The following is a 22,511-nucleotide window of genomic DNA, read 5'->3' as shown; positions in this document are numbered from 1 at the left end:
CATGATTAAATTTAATTTATGAATTCATGAATTTTACAAATTAATTAAAATTAGTTTATATAAATATTGTGATTTTAGTATCAAATAACTTAATATTAGGAACTTTATAAAGTCATCTGATAAAAGTTCCACAGGTTGCCTGGTGCCCATGAGTCAAAACACCTTGATGATACTGATTTTGGTATCTATATTCAAGAAAACAAAACCTTGCTACTGGGATAAGTATTCCTCATATGTTTGTGGCTAAATACCATTCACAAACTTCATAATTAGACATGAATTTTCTTCAGTCATCATTAATTTGTTCCATCATCCTTTCTTGGCCTTGAAAATATCTACCCATCCTTCCAAGTCCCAATCAGATACTGGCACCTTTGTGACTCTTTTCCTAACTTATCTTTTAATTTACATTACATTTATAACTTGTATAAAGGATATACTGGAAAATTTATTCCAACAAAAGCATATAGTGAGTTACTGCTTCTCATTTTCATTTCTTTCCATGTTTGAAGGAGAACAATCATCAGATTTCAAGGTGTGTATTTTGAGGGTGGGCACGCTTGAGAATCTTTCATTTAAAGTAACCTTTAGAGCCTTAGAGTTTAAATGAGTGTATGAACTTCTTATGCAAGTATTAACATTAGTATCTCTAGAAAGATTACCAACTAGAATATCTTCTTTAAAATATCTTCCTTAAAATATTCTTAAATATTTGGCTTTTTCTAAATAAGAAATAATCTTTTTTGATTTCTAGTTTATTTGATTCCTTTTTTTTGTAGTGATGTTTATTTTTTTATTGAGGTGACATTGGTTTATAACATTATATGAATTTCATTTTATATATATAAGGTGTACCTCATTGCATTTCAATATCTGTACCATGTTCACCATTCACCACCCAAAGACTAATTACTATCCATCACTGTACAAGTGTACCCTCATTTCTCATCATATATTTTCAGTTAAGATTGTAATAAACGTGTCATTATTATGCTTGTCAGTATACTGACATATTCACAAATGTCATGTTTATGTGTAAAGAGAGATAAGACAAAATGGAAGTATTATGGATTATCTTATTTTGTAGTTGGTTATCTTATGTACTAAGATTTCCAAGATATTTTCTGTAAACATAATAAAACCAAAATTGGTCCAGGATATTTTTCTATGTTGTTTATGCAAATAAATATTTGAGACTAATGTAAATGCTTCAGAATATCTAATTCATTGGTTTCATAAAGGTTAATAAAGTCCAGCATGGGGATAGTGCTCTGTCTTATTAATTAATAGTAATAAATTTTTGATTATGTGATTTTATTTTTTTGTGAATAGTTTTAAGAACTTACTTATATAGTCTTAATATATAAAGTATGCGTGTAAGAATATATATACTTAAGACTATATATAGAGATAGAAAGATAGGTAGGTAGATAGAAAGAAATTATGAGTTACTAACTTGGTTTGGCCAAAAAATGTATGCTAAGCAGGTAACAGAAAAAGTAACAATTTTCACAGTGAAATTCCATAAACATAAAGATAGATGAAACATGTTAATTCTGAGCCTTAATATTATGAAGAGGTATTGCTGAAAGATCTAAGGGAACTATACTATATGAATTTTGAAATTAATTTTGGTGTGGGAGGTCATGGCTAAGACTTTTTAAAATTGAGAAGAACTAGACCATGTTTTGAGATAAAACTATATAGCTTGTCTGAGCTGGTTACGTCTGGGTTACTTCCCAATTTTTACAGTTGTACTTATTGGGCTTACGTTGTATTTGTGTACAGCAGAAGTTGATGATCCTATGGAGAGGAATCTTGGAGTTGAGAGTCAACTGCCCCAGTAAAACAACCAGAAAGGCATTGATCATTTCAGCAAAGAAATGGATGGAGAATTATTAAGATTCTGAAAGGTAGAGAGGGAACAGGTGGGAACAAGACTAAGGATGGATGAAGCAAGAGGCCATGAACTTTCATGATATTCCAGAGAATGTTGAATCCAGTGTGGAGAAGATTAGCAAGAGATGAGCTGGAAAGGTATATTGAGGTTGAATTTCAGGAGTTATTGAATGTTATGGTAGGGAGTTTGGATTTCATGCTCCAGCAACGTGAACATCTGAGACTTGATGAAAGGATATAGAGAGACCTTTCAAATATTTCTGTCTGGCAGCGGTGTGGAAGATAAGTTAGGAGCCAAACGAGTTCACAAGGCCCTGCATTTGTGGAATGACAGAAATAGAATGGAGGAGATGGTGTTAGAGGTGTTTTGAAGTTGGCTTAAAGGAATTCACAAGATTATATGGGAGAGAAGAATGTGGAAAAGGGAAGTCTCCAACATTATATCAGGATTTGTAATGTGTCTGACTGGAAGGCCGATGATGCAATTTTAGTAGATTGAAATCACAGGAGTGAAAAAGCTGGGATTACTAGGAGAGGATAATGATTGTGGGATGTTTTGTAAGGCCTGCTGAAAACCTTCATTGTGTTGTTCATTATGCATTTGGAAATTCATTGTTTTGGAAAGTAGAAACAATGCCAAGGTTAACCTGAAATAAGAAGAATTGGCATGTTGTATATAGAAGCCATAAGCCAAGGAAGGATTGTAGAGTAAGAATATGTCTAAAAACGAGACTTTGATGACCACTTCTATTTAAAGAAGTAGAGGAAGAGGAGTCAGGGAAGGAAGCTGAGAAGGGTTATTTAGAGGTTTAGAAGGAAACAGAGAATAGGAATACAATGTTACAGAAGATATTATTGAAGAGAATTTCGAGGAAAACAATCAAAAGTTAGAAAATTTAGGTCTGAAAAGACTCTGATGTCTGAAAATCTAGTTCATATTCAAATATCAAGAGGCAGTATATATAACATACTGGGTAAGAGTTGACTTGGGAGCATAGGAAATAAAAGGAATTGAAGTTTGAAAATTTTAAACTCAGCCAAGGAAATTGTGTTGCCCAAAGAAGTTACCTCCAGTAATGGCTAAGTGAAGAGTCACATCTGTATCTAAAGAAACTCCACTCTAAAATTCTTTCCATTGTACTATGTTGTCTCTCTAGAAAAGAAAGAGTGGATAGAGGGCAAGCTAAAAAGCTAAGGATGAAGGAAAATCAAGCATATCTTAAGTATAGATGGAGAGAGAGGACACTTTGAACCGTAATCTTCATGAATATGTGGGATCATGTATCGTATATCTTTTAATATATTTTAGGGTACTACACATGGTAATTTTACAATAAATGTAATTGAAATGGATTTTATCCTCATTGCTGTTGTTTAATGTTGGAGAAAATGATTATGGAGTTTTATCAGCTTATTCTTTTTTTTCTTTGAACGTAAGGAGTAGCTCCAAGTTCTCATGGACACATTTGTAAAAGGCCAATAAATGGTTTAAAACTTTCCTGTTTTGTAGGCAGTATGATTTAAGAAATTAGGGCAATAGCTTCCTAAGTATTGGATATTGAGAGACTCAAGTTATTATAAATTACAGTTCAGAAATGTGAATGGAAAAGTCATTTTAATTAGGAAGATACACTTGGAAATGAAGTAATTTTTTGAGGTAATTTCCTTGGTGAGTGTTTTACTGATCACTTGAATTTATTTACGACACAAACGTCGTGATAAAATAGGTATTTATGCGATAGTTTTTAATTAGAAATAACGGCTTGTAGAGTTGAAGTGATGAATCATTTTATCCATATACTGTATTGGCTTAAGCGTCTCTAGTGAAAGATGATCCGATCGACAGCTTTGGAGTATCCTAACTGAATGCTTTGTCTTCAAAGACACAACACAATCTGTCTTACATTTCACTTTATATTCAAAAGCTCTACATCAACAATGAGGTACAAAGATAATCGAAACATTAACCTGTGCTTTGGAAACAAACAGGTAATTTTGCCTTTCATCATAACTGAAGCGCTTTATAAATTAATAGAAAAATAAGTTATATGGCTACATATTTCTAAATGTAAATGGGATTGGAAGGGAATCAGCCAACCTTCTCAAATTTATGAGTGTGAGTGCAATAGTCTAGCTGATGAGATGGCTTCACAGGTATGATGGATATGTCATTCAGAAGGACACATTGATTCGAGTTAGTTCTTTTCTGTTTGTTTGCATTTAATTATGTCCTAAAAGGATTGGTATAGAGAATAAAATATACATGAACTAGCATTTCTGATTTATAAAAGTATATCAATGACATTTCAATTTAGAGTACAACCTCTGTAGGGAGAATAAGATTGTGTACATGCAACTTGCATTAACAATATTGAATTCAAATGAAAATTTATTCCTATTTCTCATTCTTCTTTTAGCCAGTATATTTTATTCCTACTGAAATGTACATTTTAACATTACTTGTACTTAAAACCCACAATCAATAAAACTGAGATACAAAAATAAATAAAACTTGAAAAAAATTATGTACTTAATTTTTTTTCATCCCTTATACAGGTGGTATTTCTCAATGCCCCTTAGATAATATGAATTAAGAAATTGAATCTACCACTAATTGATTATGCAGAAGTAAAATTTTTCTTGTGACGGCACCATTTTTCTGATATGCTGATATCAATATATATTCTACTGAGTATTTTGATGTTAAAGATAGCAGAGGTTTAGTGACAACATTAGTACCTCAAGCTCAGCAAAGTCTCAAGGTGGTTATTTAAACAGTGATGAGTCTTAGACTAAGTGTTTTTACTGTTCAAATAGTCATTGATTGTGACTCATATCTATTCTCCTTCCATGTTTGGCCTTTTCCCAAAATTTGAGCCACAGCCGGTGTAAGATAAACTGGCTCCCTCTTTAATTTTAAGTTACTTGTCATTGTAATCACTATTACCATCACTTCTAACCAAGAAAAAGAGGTGGATTGGAGTTGCAGTCTCTGTATAGTTTCTGTCAATTTAACTGAAACAATCTGTCTTTGTGAGGAGTCTGAGGTGAACTGCACCGACTGTGAAATACGATCTTTAAGGTGCTTTAAACAGTCCCTCTATAAAACAAGACCGATAGATGAGAGGGCCATCTGGCAGCAGCAGCCGTCCCTTCTCCCCCCTCTATTGGCTGCTCTTCTCGGAGGGTAGACGCCCTTCCTTTGTCAGGGGAAGTTGTCTCTTCAGAGGCCGAACACTCAACAGAAGATGGCCTACTGAGATGGAGGACAACTCTTTTTTATAAGAGTGCTTGGTCTCAGGTTACTGGACCTGTTTGCTGTCATCTCTAACAAGTTCCATTGCCATTAAACTGTTCTGAATTTTTTTTGTGCTGCAAAGAGTGCAAACTAAGTATCAACAAAATGAATTGGAATATAACAAATTTCTATTGTAAAATCACCATATCAAAAATGGTTGGGATAGAATGAAAGCAAGAAAATCTGAAAAGACAGATTAATATTCTATCTCCCTCAGGAAGAAAGGTATTTTAACTCATATTATTGATGTCAATAATAGCTTATCATGTACTTGTCCAATAGAATCTTATAATATTTTAAAAATAACTTAAACTCTTAATAAAAAATGGTAGTAGCAATAATACTTCCTGTCTGAGTGACCATGGATAAGTTAATGAATTTATCTGCTTTAGTTTCCTCGTTAGGTAAAATGGATATAATTGTAGTTACTTCATAGTTTTATTATGGTGAATGAGTCAATTTATTTTAAGTGTTCAGAATTGTTCTAGCATAGAGTAAGTTAAATATTTGCACTTTTTTTTTTTATCACCAATAATAGCAAACTGGACCTACTGGGCTTTTCCATTAGCCTTTTGCAGAATCACTTGCCTTGTTTGACATATGTAAACCAATCAATCTTTTCCCCTTAAGATTTAGCATAAGACCAAGTTCTCGATATTGGCTTATTTCAAGATATAATTTAAATGACACTGCCACTTTTATGATTCCATGAATGTCATAAATTTTTGTGTATAGTAAATGTAAAGATAAAGTTGACTCTTCTAAATCAAGTTATAATGTCAAATTAATCTGGTTATCACTGTTCTGCCATGACATATTTCTTCCATGCTCATCCAGTTTTAGTCCATTCCACATCTATAGATTACCAATTTTGCAATAAGATTATGATGTAAGGCAGGCTTTAACTTTTAAAAGACAAGAGAAGCCTGATAAGTAACAAGTACAGTGGACTCTCTCCTAATCCTAATTCAGTATTGCAAGTGTCTCATTAATTATAATACTTTTCATACTTATCCTTGATGTTTTCTTTGTTTCTGGTGCTTCATTTAGGCGTGAAGTTACTAATTTCCTAAAGCTCAGGATCAGGGTATGCTACGAAACCAACAGCTCTTCTAGAAGACCATTTTAACAGTTAGAAGTGGCAGTTCTAGGGCAAAAATGCATAGAATAGAGAAATTAAATGATTTTCTTTCTGCATTCCAATGATCCCTCTACTTCACTCTGCACTGCTTATATCTGATATTTTCAGTGTTTCATATGTATATTTGTGTCAGTGTGTTCTAGGCTCATTATATATAAAGATTGCATCTTGTGTATTGTTCCCCTTTGACTTGTCAGTGCACAGTAGATTGTTTGGCATTTAGTAGGAATTTAATAAAAGTTTGTTAAATTTATTTTTCATGTATATGTAGAGTATAATATTTAGATATTGTATTAGATGTTGAAATGTTTAAAAATGGATGACTTTTAATAATGTATAGTTCAGGATTATGAATCTTCTTTTTTTTAAATCTATCAGGCCACCTCTCTCCCCAATAATGATATAACTTCTCTGTTGCTAAATATGGTGGATAATTTCCAGTCTCATCTTATTTAAGTCTCAGTAGAATTCAAAGCATTTAATGACTCACTTTTTCCCGAAACTTATTTTGTTTTTAAATCTGGTGAACCAAATCATGTCTCTTGTACTTCCTTTTCAGTTGTAGGCAATGCCATTTGATTTTCCTCCTTTACCTGTTTACTGAGTTCATTCTTTTGTTTTTTCTACCCTACTTGACCTCTTACATTCCTCTTCTGTAAATACTGACTCTATGTCCCTGACTCACAGATTTATATCTATATGGACTTTTCTTCTTAGCCTCAGACATGTATTCAGCTGCCTACTTGACGTCTCACCTTGGATGTCTCATAGGCTTCTCAAAGTTAATGTTTTCAAAAAGATTAAAAAAAATCCCTGTGCCTTCCAAAACTGTTCTCTCTACCGATTTTCCCCATATCAATAAATAAGACTTCCATCATGCCAAAGACTTTTGAATCATTCTTAATATCTCCATGTTGCTCACTCCAGAAGCTACTCCTTCATTGGGTCCTACTGGACCCCCCAAAATATGTCTCAGATGGATTCTGTTTTCATTATGTTTCTAATTATCATCTACTTAGTCTAAGCCACCTAGTTTTCTGATTCAGTCTCCTTTACTAGAATGTAAGCTTCTTAAGGGCAAGAATTAGATATGTTTTGGTTCTTGTAATTTTTCAAGTGATGAGATGAGCACCTAGCTCATCTAATAAGTAGGTATTGAAAGATATTGTGGAATGAGTAGATTGATTGGGGCTTCCTAGAGGAGTCTCTTCTATAATCACTGATAAGTGATACCTTGATAATGAGGTCTGCTACAGCCATAGTGGGAAGACTGCTGGCAAATCCTATGTTAATTGACCCTGATATTATCTGAAGTAAATTTAAATAATCTTTCCAGAACTTTGACATAGTAATAAGTTCTGAAAGAGTCACTCCAGATAAATAAAAGCAGTGTTGTAAGTACCATATGTTCATGTATCTTTAGCTCAAAATATATGGTATCTGACTATGAAATTTCATTTATTCAAATAGTAATAAAATGGAATGATATTCTGGTTTGAATCCTTTGTTTCCGTAGTCAGAATAGATAATGGACACACACAGAATAGTTTCCTTCTTTAACATAACAGAAGTTTAATGATTAGTCTGAATCCTGCTGACTATTTTAAAGCTGTTCTCAAATGTGAAATGTCATAATTTTGAATCAAGAAGAGTACTTTGTACAACTGTATTTAGTGAATATTTAGCATTTTATTCATGAAATAATTTAAAAATTAACCAAAGTTCTTCAGATATGCCATTTTTTTGAATTTTTGATTAGAGCTAATCTTAAAACATAGTCACAGCTTGGTTTAACTGATATAACTTATAAAAATTAAGTTTTTTAAAATTGAGGGTAATACATGTCATCACTGATTTTTGAAACAAAGTGGACTTTGCAATATTTCTAAATATCAGTTAATTGTAATTTACATATATAAAATAAAACGTATTCATATGGCAGCATGGCCACTGAGATTTAAAAAAGATACTCAAATTCTGTGAGAGAAAGTTTTCAGACATTAAACTGCAGAACTTAAACTTAATAATTCCATTCATTTTAAATGCCAGAACAATTTTGCTTTGCTATAAATGTGGAAAATATTTTATCAGTAATACATATGAACATATGAAAATATAATGTTTTGATGATTTTTATGTGATGTGACCATTTAAATTTGGTAACTTCTATGCAAATAGAACGTGGGTTTTTTTTTTGTGAAGGCTATAGTCCCTAAAATTAATAGTGAATCATTTACTTTGCTATTTACTTAATTTTTTCATGATAGAAATATTTTTAATTGTTTCAGAAGGAGTTCATGCCCACTAATAAAAATGAAAGAAAAAATAACACCAAATTCAGAGAGTAAAAAATAGATCCTCTGCTTAAATTTCAACTCCCACAGATATATATGGATTCATCATAAATGTCGTATTTTCCACATCAATACATTTCTTGATGAATGTCTATGTGCTCATTTTCAACGTGAAAATAGAAACATTGGGTTGTTTCTATGTGTAGACTCAGAAAGTCGTTCTGTCTATATTCTATTGTCTATATATTGTCTCCTTCTAGAATATGTCTTTTAACTTCTCATCAGCTCCTTTGATCAATGCATAATCAAGTGTTTTATCCCTCCCTCACCTGGACAACCGCGTCAGCCTCCTCTCCGCTCTTCTATATCCTTTCTCGTCCCCTGACAGCCCATTCTCCATAAAACAGCCAGTGAAATCATCCCAAAGGATAAATCAAATCTCATTAGTTCCCTGCTTAACACTTTCAGCTCAGGCATGGTTATTTGGTTATTTTGGGAGGTCTAAATTAAAGTTATCAATGGGAAATTGATCTTCATTGTGTCATTTTCATTTTTTGAGTTAGTGTTTCTACTAGGCATTTATTAGTAATCACTTTTGTAATAGTCACCATTTTATAATTTGGAAGATCTCAAGATAATCCTGTTTAATATCAGACTATATCAGATGTTTCTAGGAATGTTCAAATTAAAAACATTTTCAACATTGAGCCATTAAATGTTCTTTTCCATGTTTGCACAACCATTTATTGCCTATGTATTACAGACTTCCCTTTGAAAGCTATTCTTATGTGTAAACTATAGTCTTGTATTTATGTGTGTTGGCAATTTGTGTACTATTAAAATATTGATTCTATTCTTGGCATCAGTTTGTTTCTAAAGAGAATATAAGATAATGTTGTTCATACAGAATACAGGAAATATCTTTGCTAGGTCAGAAGAATTCAATGTTAGGCCAAAATTAGAGGGGGAAAAATTCAAGATTTATTTTAAAGGATTCTTATTTACATTTGTGACACTCTCATATGAAAAAACAGGTATGTTTATATCCTCACACATGGACATGGATCTATATCAGCTTAACAGTAATTATTATTCTTCATGACTGACTCAATTTTGATATTAGTATAAGGAGATTATGTGTTATGTGTGTTGTGTGTGTGTTCCTTCTTGTGCATCTGCTTTTTTGTTGATAAATGTACAAACTTATATTCTGAGGTTTTTCACATATACTGATGAATATACATATGTTTAATTATTGGGTGTTGGTGGTAAATCAGTTAAGGGAGAGAGCTGCATTTATTTTTAAGAGACACAATAGATACAATTTATCAGATGGAGACAAAATGAGAGAATGTGTCTCATTTTATGAACATTTTCATACTTTCTGGTTCTAGTGTTTTCTCATCCCCACTTCATCAGCTTTCTTTGCTTCTCTCTCCACCATTAAGTGATTTTTATCCTATTTTTTTAAAGCACAAAAACATAAAATCAACCTCTCAATTTTAGATAATCTAGCTGATTTAAAGTGTGTATAAAAAAGTTAAATTAAAAGTAGTTCTTAATACAAAATACACATAAATTTTCCCATTGCATAATAGACATTTTTTATAAATTTGAAATTGTTCTAAAAATTAAATTATTATGTAAATACTTGCAGACCTGATGTACTCTGAATAACTTCATTAGTATGAAAGGACAAAAAGAATTAATTTTATTTCACATGTAATCAAGAATAAGAGATGATAGGTACTGAATAAGGCTCATGATTCCAAATGTGAGCAGCTCTTGTATAATAATACTCTTTTCAGTACTAGTTAGTACATCGTGTTTAGCGTCTGTATCTTAACAGCTTTAAAATTTATTGTTTTTTTGAAAGATTAAAGATGACAGCTCTAATTCATTTTTTGCTTCTTTTTAAATTTTAAAATATTTCTAAATTTTGATTATATTTATGGAATAAATGTTTATGGCTATGCAATTATATTAGCACCCAATCCTATAAAAGACCATGGGCATAGTTCACTTCGTATATGGATAAGCTCATTCTGATCTTATGTGTTCATTTCCTTATTCAGTTCATGAACAGTTACTGAGTGTCACTCTATTTTCTGTATTAGTACTTGTAATGCACATTTGACTGGACAGTTTCTACTCTCAGGGAGCTCATAGTTTAGTAGGTCATAGTTGATTTGGGAAGATTGACATAAATAGTTACAGGAAAATGTAATAAGTTTCTTAAGAGATGTGTGTACAAGGGCCTTGCTGAAATAGAGGAGAGCAATGAAATCTGCCAAAGTTCACAGAGGAAAGAAGCAAGTACTAGGAGGTTATAAAAGCTACCGTTGGTGGCTGCTCGTTGTAGGTAGAGAAAACATGTTCAAAGGCACGGGGTTGTGAAACCTTGTGGTGGTCCCCAAAATGAAAGTACAGCAGTACAGCAGTCTCTCTGTAACTGTTGAGTCCAGTTTTCTGAAAACTCTAGTGGTAAGATTTATAGATGAGAAAATTAACACTTCATATGAAATAAAGGGTGGGATCCAAAGACATTGTCCGTATACAGAGACCATTAGAATAATGCTTTTAAATATGTAGGACTTGGCCTTGAAGAGAGAGATCTATGCTGCAGTCAGACATTTGGAATTGATCAGCACATAGGTGATAGAGAAAACTTGGGATTGCCTGAAATTTCTAGGAACCGTGAATTTAGTAGACAGACCTCTAGTATTTACCAACTTTGTTTCTTTCTTTCTTATGCATTATATCTAAAGATGGCAAGTAATACTGGACTAAATAATAGGAACCTAAAAGTAGGAAAACAGAAGATGAATTTATAAAAATATTGTTATGTGAATATAGAAAAATCATGTTAGAGGTGAAGAGTAATGACCAAGTACTATTGATCCAAAACTAAAAATTTGGTATGTTAGAATTAAATTTTATTTAAAGATTTGAAAAGGTGAGTATACTCTTATATAAAACATATGCAATATAATGAATGCTTTTAAAAAGCTTTAGTATATATGTTAAAAGTTTGAAGACATCCTAAAAAATGTGCATTGCATTTTTGTGATTGCTAAGTTTATTCAACAGTGGTCTTTAATATACCATAATATTCCTGGCAGTAAGGCAGACACTTTGCTTTGTTTTCCGGGCAATAGTAATAAATTTGACGCCTCCCTTTTTTTCTACTCTTATCTACTTATCTCATCAGTCATGGTGTTTTGTCTGTTTCATATGTAGCAGTTTTACATATGTGCTTTCTTATTGCCACTGCTATTTGAGTTTACATTAGAGCTGTCACCTTCTAATTGTTGTAAATTTCTCTCATCTCCCACTTTTAAACCACATAGTGGTCTCAGAATCTCCTTTGTAAAATATCACTTTCATCATATCATTCTCCTCACAAATATTGAATAACTTGATGTTTACAGATAAACAAGCGTGAACAATCTTCTCCCCAGCAAACCTCCCTTTCGGTACAAGCTTCCCCTTCTGTTTAGGCCCACCTCAGACAAGCTTGCTCCAGACTGGGTTCATGCTCTTTTCCCTGCCTACAAGCCTCTGTGTCCCCCTCTCTCTCTGTCTACTCCTTGCCCTCACTTCAAGGTCCAGATCACATCCCACTTTCCTCCGTTGGAAGTAGTGACACTTTTCTCAGAATTCTTATGACCCACCTCCACATTTGGAACTTAATCTGAACTAATTGTTAACATTATTAACAGATTTCCATTAGTGACTTCTCGGGCCTCTGGACCTTGTTTTCCCTAGCTACCTGGAAAACTCCACAGGCACTGGCTACGTGTTTTGTTCTTCCTGGAATTCCTTGTAACTAACATTGTATTACTCGTATTATAGTCTTTCTGTAAGCATTTTTTGATGGAGTGATAAGGCAAATGTGCCCTCAGGGAGGTGATGAATATGAATATGACAGAGTGGAAAGAAGGTATGAATATTTTAATATCTCTTTTAGGAATTTGCATCCTAAAATGCATCCCTAAATATAAAACTGTCTGTAGGTATTTGAGTCACTCTTTCACTCTCTTTCACATTAACCTGTTTCATTTCCTCCATAGTACCATTATCAGAAATGAACTTATTTATTTATTATGTTACATTTTTGTCTGTTTGACACATAAACTAGGTTCCACAGGAGACTTGTCTATCCTCACTGCTATGTCCCCAGCATCAGCATTGTACCTGGAACTTAATAAACATTAGTCAAATGAATGAATGAATGGATGAATTAGCAAAAACATGCTATGTTAACACTCTAAGATGGGACCTACATATGATTTGTTACTCTCATTCACTGGGTATTAAATTGAAGGAAAGAGAAACTCAGGAGAAAGATAGTAAGCTAAATAAGTTATACTACAGAGTAAAATGTAGTATAAAACATCATTATGTTCTAGCATTCTGTTCAATCAAAACTTCCTGATTTGGATTATATCTGATAAGGAAGCTTCTCCATAAATCTATCTGAGATGTATTAACTCTGAGGTCACCATACTTAGAAATTATTAGAAGAGTAAAATAGATCTTAGGAGCTTGAAAGACATGATTTGATAAGAGCAACTAATTCTTAGCTTATTCTTCTGTCAAGATCTGGTCTCAGGTAATGTTTGAGAGTGACTCCCTTATAAATCTGAGGTAACATTTTCCTTGCTACAGAAAGAGTCTACAAACATAAATATGATATTGGCTGGATTTTTAACAGCTTTACTGTTTATCTTAAGAAGACAACCCTTAGAAGTATAGACTTCAGAAAAATATTCTACTTTTTCTTTTCCTCCTACACTCATTCTATACCTCTTCCTCCTTTTCTTTCCATTTCATCTCCTTTTTTACACATGCACATGTACATGGGTATGCACACACAGGTTTAATGTGTATGCTCTTGTCATATGCAATAAAATTATTGCCATTTCAGCTAGTCACATCAATGATGTATATATACTATATTCATTTTAATATAAAGTTTATGGGCTTTGCATTTAGAATTTTTTTTCCACAATTCATTTGGAAACTGACAAAGTTTAGAAGAAAGACTTAGTCATTCGGCGGCTCAAGTCATGTAACAGGTGATTCGAAGCCTATTTATAAGGCACCATCTGTTGTCTCAAGGGACTTCTCAGACTTCTCAACCATGTCAGTAGATTCCTTATAGTTTGTGAATGGCTTTTCTTAGGAGAGCATGATGACGACGATTTTATGAGAGGCTAACATCTGCAGATGGTAGAAATTGTTACTATTTGAAAAATTTGAGATCAAAATACATATAATGTATCACAATATGTTATTGACCCATGATGTTCCACTCATTTCTCCTATTATGATTTATGTTGTGCTGCATTATCCTGATTCTCACTGTTCCTTACCCTTTCTCTTTTTATTTTCCTTATAGTAATAGTGGAGGTGATGATGATGACGATAACAACAGCAGCAAGAACAATAATAATAGAATTACAATTAACTTCTTAAGGTCCTAATGTGTGATGTCATGTGCTATTTAATTTAAACATTATGCTATTTGATCTTCACCACATTCTAAGACTTAGAGAGGTCAAATTATTTGTCCAACATTGTGCAACTAATACATGGCAGAACCGATGGCTGAATTCAGGTCTTTTTCAAAGTCTATAGAGTGACTCCCTAAAATTTATTTTTTCCTGCTATTCCTCTTCTTTTAGTATTTTATCTTTCTTGCTAAACTAATCCATTCTTGCTGCATCAATTTTCATCTCTATAGATAACTTTTAAATTGGTATCTGTGATCCCATCTCTCTCCTTCTGACTTCTAATCTATACCTCCAAATGTCTGATCAATGCTTCTGCGTGAAAATGCTTTAAAGATATCACTATCTTCCTACCAATGTTTACCCCATAGTCTTCTTGGTTAATATTATCACTATTCTTTTAAATTACACAGACTCACAACATTCTCTTTGTCTTTATTCTTTCAATTGCTGTCTACAAACAAGAGGCACATAATGTTGATTTTTATCTTGTTCCTTAGTTTCCTTCCTTGTTCTGTATCCACAGTATCCCTCAGATACATAAAATTCTTTTAAATATCGTTGCTATTTAGTATGTTCTAAAGCCTGCAAATTGCTTTACAAATTACTTCTTCATGTTACTGCTGAATAATCTTTCTGGAATTATTAAAAAGATTCTCTTTATACTCTAGTAGTCTTCATTGCCTACACATTTTACAAAAAGAATATAGAGGGCATGCTTGCCATCTTGGTATTCACTGTCCTCCATAATCACAGGCCAGAGAATATTGGTTACATCTAGAAATCTCCTTCACAAATCATAAACTTTAATCAAGCTAGGCAACTTTTCATTACTTATTAATGTGTCCAAGTCCTTGTTCATGACTCTTTTATCTCCCTGGAATGCCCTGTTTCCCCCATCCTCTTGTTAACTGCCTTCTTGAATTCTATCCTTCCTTCATTCTGTTTAGATAACTTTTCCTAATGGGAAGTGACCTCTTCTGTGAATGAATGGACCATGCCTAATTCAGCTTTCTGTTTTCCATTGTAGATATTGAATAAGTGTTTACTGAGTTGAACAAGCTTTGTCCAAATTCTAAGCTTGGCTATTAAGATGTAGATAATTTTATAGCTCTGGGTTCACATGAAGTACTGTCTTTGCTGAGTCATATTGATTTTGATTATGAGCATATTGGTTGAATATACTTTCTTTCTAGTATCACCACTTTTGACTGGATAGTATGGTTCATAATACTCCTGTTTGAAAATTGAGATTTTTTTGTTACCCAGTGAAAATTATGAAAAATAGTTTCAACTAAAGGACTAATTCGAACTCCAGGGAAGAAGTAGCTTTCTTCCTCAAAAGTATGAATATTTTATTTTGTTCCTTATAAAGTATTACTCAACTCAGTAAAACATATTAATTACATTATTTTGAATTGGAGAATAATTTAGAGTACTAAGTATGTACATTGTACTGAGAGCCTAGGAGATGAGTAAGACCCCCCCCCCATGTGTGCTTAAAATAGAACACCAGGTATTAACAAACAGGAGTACTTTGATGATAACTATAATGTTTATTTAAATAAAGTATTTGGGAAATAGATAGGAGAGTTGGTTGTTTCACATGGGAGATTTACATCTGGGTTCAACTTTGAAGCATATATCTGAGTATAGGAAAGATATTACAAGTAAAGGGGAGAGTGTTAAACAAATTTTGGACGAAAGACTGTGTGTTGTGCTAGGGGAAGAGTGAGTGGAGGTGGAGCTGATGAACCTAGAGTATAAGACACATGGGAGAAAATAATTAGAGATTAGGCTTAAAGATTAGGCTGGAATAGGCAAAAGAAAGCCATTGGATCCTTTTAAGCAGAGAGATGAAACAATTGTTATGACACTGTAAATGCTAGATTGGAGAGGGAGAAGAAGTGGTCAGGGAGGTCATGTAAAAACCACTTCTAGTAATCTAAGAGAAACTATCATGCCTTGACTGGAACAGTATACGAATGGAAGGAGGCAAGTGTGAGAAGTAAAAGAAAATAGTACTTGACTGAGTGTGGGTTTAAAGAAGAGGATGACTTGGTTGTGTATCTTGAACATTGGGTGGGTGATAATGCTACCAATTTAATACAGAAAACAGTGTTTCGGAGAGGGAGCAAGCGTAATGAATTTGTCTTAAGCTTATTAAATACTTAGGCTTATATCTGGGTTCCTTGAAGTCAAAACATGATTATGTATCTTAATAATTTATACTTGAGAAAAACCAACATAGCCATATATTTCTTATTATAGTTCTTCATTCCCAAGCATGGATTTTTTTTTAATAACCAGAGAGAGGAAATGTAAAACCTTGCTCAAGGCGGTCACTGCTATGGGGTATTTTTCAATTTGAATTCATTTTTGTCCTAAATTATGTTTAATATAATGTGTCTTGGAAACATAAAATGGACTGTGTAGCATTTTAAACAGAAGTTAAAATACCCAGATACAAAACCATTTTGTCCTAAATCTAGCGCACTGTTTCTGATATTTTTCTTGCCAAATTCAGCCAAATTTATATCAATGAAGTCATATAGTTTTCTCAACTAAAGGCCACTTGCTCTTTGTTTAATGCAACACAGTGTGTTTACCAGCAACTGCAGTAATTTTCCAAATCCCATTGCAGCATACACAGCTACATTCGTTACAAATACTCTTTTTATTTTTAAATGTTAAATGAGGATTTACAGGAACTCGTGCTCTAAAGAATATTTCAGTGCTTATTATTTCATTCTACTTAAAATTTGTCCTTTTTTCTTTTAAAGCAGTTGAAGCCTTGTCATTTTATCATTAACAAAGATATTATTTATTATCACTGCCTGCTGAATATTTTATGGTTCTTGATCTTATCTAAGGGAACCCTTAAAATGGACAGATGAAGTTAGCATATAAAACAGCCAAATTTTAATTGTTCTTTTGGTATTTTTTTAAATTTGAAGACATTGCTGGTCTTATGTTATGCAAACTTCACGGGATCATGGTTTTCCTTTACTCCAGACCAGTAGTGTGGGAGCAATATCCAAATTCATAACATGTTTTGGCTTTCTATACTCTCTCTATTCGTCACTGAAAAATTGCGTATCAATTTTTCAGCTGAAAAACAGGATAGAGATAAGTCATAAGTAACTTCAAATATCAAAACCTTTCATTGTTACTCAATGAGAGTGATGGTGGATACAAGGACAAATTCTACTATAAATAATGTAAGATTTATGTGAAGAACTCATTAATTCACTAACACTGGATTAAGATGGTTTCATTTTCAGTGGGTGTCTCTTTAAATACATTGCAGATATATTTGATTCTGATGCCTGAATCAGTGTGTGCCATTAGATGAAAAACAATGACAGGAATTTATTTTATATTATGTAGTATAGGCAAAGGGGCTATATTTACTGGAATAAAAAGTCATTCCTTGTTCACAATATCAAATCAGTTCTATGCATTTAGTATCATAACATTTAGGGATGTAATGTCATTCCATTTATGAAGATATATTTGCGTTGTTCCTCACTTGGTGTGTTTGTTAGCTTAATGTGATTAATTCCTTCAGATGATCAGCTTTTAGGAATATTGAAGCTTTGTCTGTGGTCACAGGCCTTTGATGCTGTTTTCCCAGCTTGTCAATTCTTGAATCCCTAGCCTTGTCTCCTTTCCAAATTCTTGGATTGCCTATGGACCACCCGCCCACCATGCACCGGATTCGGTGAGTGCATGTGTATTGATATCCTGACCCAGCCTCTGACCTGAGCTTACTTTGCCTCAACCTGCTTTTTGTTACTTTACTCCAGTTTGGGTCTGACGGGCTCGCTAATGTTTGTCTCTTTCCCAATCTTTTAATAAATTCCAGGCATCTTAGTCTTGGCTTTAGACCTTAATTTTTGGTGATTCTTGAATTCTGTATGACATTTAATTTTGTAATTTGATCTTCTATTATAGACATCCCTTTGGGTCAGTATTTCTCAATTTATTCAGCCTGCTTGTTGCTTTTTATAATCCATTATTGGCTTTTAACCAACCCAGTGCGGCCTGTATTGCCGCAGGCCATACCATGGTTAGAAGCTGATTATGAACTTGATTTTATAGTTTTCTGTCCCTCAGTAATTCCTAGGTTCTTAGAACAAACATTTTAGGTTAGGTTCTTGAACCTGTGAGATAGGATTGACAAGTGACAGATTATTAAAATGTGATACTTCTATGTGGGATTTCCTTTCATGTTTGAGGTCTAGATCTTGGAAGGAGTTCTAGGCCCTAACCCATGCTCAATGCTGGCAGCGCTGCCCATCGGAAAAGATGTATTCTGCGTGTCCTGCCTAGAGTAGTTAGAGAAGATGTAGATGATCATACTGAAAGTCAGAGAAGATTGATATAAAAGGCAAGGGCAATCTTGTTTTTGTTAAATCCCCAGATTTCTCTCAGTGGCCTGCACAGAGCAGTAATACATATTGTTTGAAATCACTAATAGTGTGCTGATAAAATCTTCTCCTGCTTCCTTCTCAGATGGAAACAGCCAGGTGTATATTAATTCAACTTCTTGTAGGCCTAGGCTAGAACAAAAATATATTTCCTGGCAAATTGTTTGCTGTTAAAAAGCTGAAAACATAACTACTAAGGAGAAGTGGACATAAGAGACAACAATGAGAGATAAAGGACTTGGAGAAATAATTCTAAGCAGCCTAGTGGTTAAGAATGAACCTGTCTTGGGGAATTTTGGGCAAGTTCTTTTCCCTCTCTGTGCCTCAGTTTCTGTCTTTCTTTGTGGAATGAAGATAATAAAAGCATTTCGTAGATTCTTGTGAGGTTTAAATGACAAAATGTAAATAAAGCGCTTAGAACACTTCTCAGCATACGCATCATTTGTTCAGTGTGACACCCTACATCCTGCAGACTTCAGGTCATTAATTTGAAATTTGATTCAGATGTACATCATTAGCAGCCTTAAAGGGCAAAAATGGCAGTGGAGGTTGTGTGTAGGGAAGTTGAAATTGTCAATACATTTCTTTTGCTAACGGCTTAAGGTAGTTGGGCTTTATGGGTTACCTGATCACATAATAAATTGAAGTGTTCATTTAGTCACTTAGCTTTTTCATTAGAGCTAGATTCTTAGCTCATCGTGATAAATATTTAGTAAGAACCTTTGATAAATCACTTTTAGAATTTGAAGTGATATTGTTTAAATGTGTCAGACCAGACAATAATGTACATGTAGGGAAAAATAATCTACTGATTTTCCAGTTTTTTGGAGTCTTTGAGCACAGGTGTTTATAATCTGTAGCGTGTATAGTTTGCTAAGAATAATGGAGTATGGATTGATAAGTTGCCTCTACTTTTCCTAAAATGAGACAAAAAGAAGGGATTTGAAAGCCTGTAGAAAATATTATGTTTTTCTTTCTCTCTGCTAGTATTCCATTTGATTTTTCTCATAGCAGTACAATTTCAAAGCCTATAAACAAAATATTTAATCACATGATATTTTTGGACAGCTTTTTCAGGTATATTGCTTTCTAAGATTTGCAGGGGTTGTCATGAACAGATGTGCAGTTTGCTCACTGTACAAGTCAAGGTGGTAAATAAAGCCTGAAACTCAGACTCTGCTTTCACTTCTGAAAGAATGTGTCTTGTACGGGGCTGAGTGCGCACCGATGGGGTGGGTGTCTTTTTTCTTAATGAATTTGCACAAAGTTATCCTATGGGCCAACAGCAGCCCTGAATATTTGGGTCTGACATTCATCTAATGCACAGGTGACAATAAGCATTAGATAATATAACTGAATTCTCTATCGCAGGTGTGTTGTGCCCTAGAGTTATTCAATGGCAGTTATAATTGTTCTACAGAGCTGCTTTTACAGAAGGATATGGCCTGTCCTTACAGTCATCCTTTGATTCTTTGGGAAAACAACTCTTCTTAGACATCTCATTATTCTCCTGTAATTAACTTGACCACATAAAGATGAACTGTGCAGTTTTAATCACGACTAGAAGTCAGTATTGTAATGGAGACCTGGAGTTGAAGGTTAACATCAGCTTATTTCTCTCTATTGCTTTAGATTGATAAGATATTCAAAAAAATTTATAATAAAGATCCTAGTAGAGTGTTAAGAGAAAAAGTCAGATTATAAGCGGTTAATGAGTGATTTGTTTGTGAGAAAATGGAAATCATCTATGTATGCTTTTTTTACAAACAAGAGAAACAAAGGGAATTTAGTCAAATATGGCGGAATGATTTTTTTAAGTTCAAACTTTCTACAAGGAGTGGGAATCCTATAGTTTCCTTTACTTTAATTGTGAATATGCCAAGATTTCCGGCCCTTTTGTATACCAATGCTGGGGTTCAAATTCTGGCTTACTACTTGGTGGTTGTGTATTTACTTTGTGCCTTGTTTTCCCAAATAATAAAATGATCGTGATAATTGTAGATACCACATAGATTTTTGTGAGGTTTAAATATCATAATGTACAGAAAGAAATAAGAACAATGCTGGTTACAATGTAAACGCTCAACATGTGAGCTATTATTCTTATTTTTATAATTATTTATTTAGTCTTTCATTTTTAAAATAAAATAAGTGCTTATTTTAATATTTTATTACCATTTCCCGTAATAAGATAATAGAAATATATATATTTTTTCACTTTTGTGGTACATTCAATTTAATGATAATTATGGAGTTTTGGGAGTTTTACATAACAAATGGATAAATGTGTGACACATAACTCCCCTAGAATTCATTCTTTAAAAGGAAGTTATTACATTATCATTACCTTTACCATAATCAATTAATAATTTATAATGGCGTATATTCTACCAGTGCTGGTCTGTTTTTGGTTGTAGTTTTAGAGATTTTCTAAAGCTATATCAATATTAGTATTTTTAAATGATCTAGTGGTCAATTAAACAATTTGGGGGAGTTAAACAATGGTTGCCTAAAACTGCATTATAGCCTATCGAAAACGTAAATATTTATTCTATTCAGACCAACCTTTGATTGAGTGACTATATACCACGTTGTCCCTGGGCAAGACCTCAGACACAGGTCTGTTGGGCTTCTAAGCCTTTACTATTCTTCCTAGGCCCCAACAGACTGGTTGTTCATGAGCCATAAGAACAAAAATCTAAATAAGACAATTGTCATTATTTTGGATTAGTCAAATATCATGTTGCTTTTTCTCATAGACATCATGCCTAGAAAAGCACTATTATGTACTTTTCCTTGTAATACTGTTTACATTTTCCAATATGCTTGTTAAATGTGCTGGAGAAACTCAGGTTGCCATGGACTAATATTAATTGTATTGGATGAAGGCTTTGAATATGAACACTTTACCTGTGTTTGGTTTCTAGAGTCCTTATTTAGCCAGCTAAAAATTAGGTAATGAAAAAAATTTTACCTAAGGAAATTACATGTTCCTGTTCTCTAGATGGTAGCTTGTGTGGACATGCTTTAAGTAATTAAAATCAAGTTAGAGAATGTTATATAGGACAGAGTGCTGTGTTTGTAGTCCAGACTGGGCATCTAATAAGTTGTGTGATTTAGGGCAAATTGGATCTCTTTATTGGGTCTAGTTATTCTTTGAATAAATAGGTGAGACTAAATTAGAGTGTTCAAACTGTATCTTCCTAGTCACACAGTCCTGCATTTATTTTTTTTCATCCAAATACTATCAGTCACTAGAAAAGAAAATAAAGACAATCCCTGAATTAGAAGAGCTGTTCAGGTCCCCCTGTCTTTAAATTCTAAGTGCTCTAAATAAATTATTTAATTCCTTAGCAATTTCTTCAGTATCTTATCTAAAAAGGGAGGAAACAGAAATTTCTACCGTGAACATGGTTTTCTCCAAAAATATCTTCTGATTATTTTCCTTATTAGCTTTTGCTGTTAGTCCTGTCTTTCGTGAAGCTGGATATCCAGTGGGAGTTTCACACCTTACATTACAAGGTATATCTTTTTCTGTTCTTTTATATTAAATTCTTTGTGTCTTTTTGTATAAATGTGTTTCTTTAATGTGTTTCTCATTACGTAACACGTGTGTGACAATATGTAGTTTAGTCTTACATTTCATCCAACTTGTCAATCTCTGCCTGTTTAATTGGCATATTGAGTTCATTTACATTTAATATAGTTATTGATATATTTTGGTTTAAGATTATGTTAGTGATTCATTTCTGTCTGCCGTGTCTGCTTTTGTTCTGTCCGCTTCTTTTAAATGCAGTTGTTTATTATAGAAATCTACGTTTAATAAAGTGGTGTGATGAAAAATAAAGATAAAAAGTTTTCCTATATATAGCTTTCTTATGTACAGGCAAAAAAAGTTTGAAATTTTGCTGTATAAATTTCCATACGCTA

At 33.2% G+C, this 22,511-nt stretch overlaps 1 protein-coding gene across 17 annotated transcripts in view; it reads left to right on the top strand.

Moving 5' to 3' along the window:
* ADGRL3 (adhesion G protein-coupled receptor L3) overlaps nt 1–22,511 on the top strand; it is a 794,963-nt gene that overhangs the window by 209,601 nt on the left and 562,851 nt on the right. Inside the window, exon 3 of one of the 17 annotated variants that reach the window (XM_046656101.1) lies at nt 22,035–22,103. The exons of the other annotated variants lie outside the window; for them this stretch is intronic. The gene's annotated coding sequence lies outside the window, so the exon portion shown is untranslated. The remainder of the gene's footprint in view (nt 1–22,034; nt 22,104–22,511) is intronic. 17 annotated transcript variants of the gene reach the window in all.

The sequence above is a fragment of the Equus quagga genome, chromosome 3 (assembly GCF_021613505.1).
Source record: "Equus quagga isolate Etosha38 chromosome 3, UCLA_HA_Equagga_1.0, whole genome shotgun sequence".
Lineage (NCBI taxonomy): Eukaryota > Metazoa > Chordata > Mammalia > Perissodactyla > Equidae > Equus > Equus quagga.
This window is presented reverse-complemented; position numbering and strand designations above follow the sequence as displayed.